The following is a 2,500-nucleotide window of genomic DNA, read 5'->3' on the forward strand; positions in this document are numbered from 1 at the left end:
GCAGGGCCAGGGGACCGCGGATGACTGCTCGTGCTGGCCCCGTTGGGCGGCATTGATGGTCGGTTGCAAAGAAAATGCGCGATTGCTCGTGTCGGGGCCTGGCAAGCCAAGGCCAAGCGAGCCATGGCAACGCGGATGATGGCTCGCTAGTGCTGGCGCCGTGCACAGTGGCCTCGCACACTCGCCCTGCACGCTTCCCTTGCACGCAGCCTTGCACACTAGCCTCGCATGCGAGCCTTGCACCCTAGCCATGCAAACTAGCCTTGCACGGTAGCCATGCACACAAGCCGTGCACATTAGCCATGCGCACAAGCCCCGCACACTAGCCTTGCGCACAACCCTTGCACACAAGCCATGCACTCGAGCAATGCACACAAGCCTTGCACTCAAGCAATGCACACAAGCCCTGGACACTAGCCTTGCACACGGGCCTGGCACACAAGCCTTGGTCACTAGCCTTGCGCACTAGCGTTCCACATGAGCCTTGCACACTAGCCTTGGACACTAGCCTTGCACACAGGCCTTGCACACTAGGCATGCTTGGGCGAGCTGATCCCGCATCAAGTCGACGGGTCTAGGCATTCTTGGGCGCAGATCCCGCATCGTCTCGTCGCGTCTGGGCGCAAACACGTCGCGTCTCGTTGCGTCTTCAGAAGTCGTCGCTAACAGCACCTTTGGTTGCCACTGGTGGTTAGGCTGGTTGGTTGCGCAAACCCTATAGGAGGGTGGCATGCTGGTGGGCGTTTTTGCCCGGATAGGCACTAGAATGTGCAGATTTTGGGCGTTTTTGCCTGGATAGGCTAAGGAATGGGCATGCTTTGGGCGTTTTTGCCCGGATAGGCACCGGAATGCTTGGCCTTGGCTTGTCCTAGCAGGGCATTGCTGGGTTGGGCTCCCTTGGCCTTTTGGGCGCCTTGGACGATGTCTTGCGAAGACCATGGGCACAAGGCCATGGCATATGGTGAGGAAAGGACCACGGTTGCCAAGGTTAGGCACCGGAATGCTTGGCCTTGGCTTGCCAAAGCAGGGCATTGCTGGGTTGGGCTCCCTTGGCCTTCCGGGCGCCTTGGACACTGTCTTGGGAAGACCATGGGCACAAGGCCATGGCATATGGTGGGGAATGGACCACGGTTGCCAAGGCTAGGCATATAGAGAGGAATTGCATTTTTGCCCGGATAGGCACCGGAATGCTTGGCCTTGGCTTGCCATAGCAGGGCATTGCTGGGTTGGGCTCCCTTGGCCTTCCGGGGGCCTTGGACGCTGTCTTGGGAAGACCATGGGCACAAGGCCATGGCATATAGTGAGGAATGGACCACGGTTGGCAAGGCTAGGCATATAGAGAGGAATGGACCACGGTTGCCAAGGTTGCGCAAGTTTTGGGCATTTTTTGCCCGGATATGCCCAAGTATGCCCCGATAGGCCCGTTACGCCCCGGTATGAACGCGTATGCCCGGATAGACTCGGTATGCCTTGGGATACATGCGTATGCCCCGATAGGCTTGGTACGCCCCGATATGCGCACGTGTGCCCCAGTAGGGCTCGGTATGCCCCGGTATGTACGCGTGTGCCCCGATAGGCCCGGTATGCCCCGATATGCACACGTGTGCCCCAATAGGGGTCGGTATGCCCCGGTAGGTACGCGTGTGCCCCGTAATGCACGTTTCGCAGATCTCCCCGCATGTCCCGCCCCTATATGTAATACTTACTTACTTACTTTCTTTCTTGCTTGCTTGCTTGCTTGCAATGGTTGGGAGTGCCCGGCATGCCCCGCTGCAGAGACCAAGGGCGCAATGACTTGGCACCGCGGATGCCGGGACTCCGGCACTTCCCGTGGCACTGATGGTTGGTTCCAAAGACAAAAGGCCGTGCAAGGCCACCGCACCGCGGATGATTTTGCTCGTGCTGGCGCCGTTGTGTGGCCAAAGAACATGCGCGAATGCTCGTGTCGGAAGGGTTGGTGTCCTGGCCCCGCGGGTGTCACGAATGCTCGGTTGCGAAGACCATGGGACCAGAGCCATGGCACGTCGGATGATGGCTCCAGCTGGCGCCCCGGCACTTTCTGTGGCATTGATGCTCGGTTTCAAAGACAAACGTGCGCAGGGCCAGGGGACCGCGGATGACTGCTCGTGCTGGCCCCGTTGGGCGGCATTGATGGTCGGTTGCAAAGAAAATGCGCGATTGCTCGTGTCGGGGCCTGGCAAGCCAAGGCCAAGCGAGCCATGGCAACGCGGATGATGGCTCCAGCTGGCGCCCCGGCACTTTCTGTGGCATTGATGCTCGGTTTCGAAGACAAACGTGCGCAGGGCCAGGGGACCGCGGAGGACTGCTCGTGCTGGCCCCGTTGGGCGGCATTGATGGTGTGTTGCAGAGAGCATGTGCGATTGCAAGTGTCGGCCGGGTTTGGGTTCCCTTGGGCTTTCGGGTGCCTTGGACGCTGTCTTGCGAAGACCATGGGCACAAGGCCCCGTCCTGGCCCCTTGTTCGATTCGCTCTCGTCTTG

The sequence above is a fragment of the Tasmannia lanceolata genome, unplaced genomic scaffold (genome assembly GCF_043159265.1).
Source record: "Tasmannia lanceolata isolate RefF3 unplaced genomic scaffold, GAP_Taslan_0.1 ptg000642l, whole genome shotgun sequence".
Classification (NCBI taxonomy): Eukaryota; Viridiplantae; Streptophyta; class Magnoliopsida; order Canellales; family Winteraceae; genus Tasmannia; species Tasmannia lanceolata.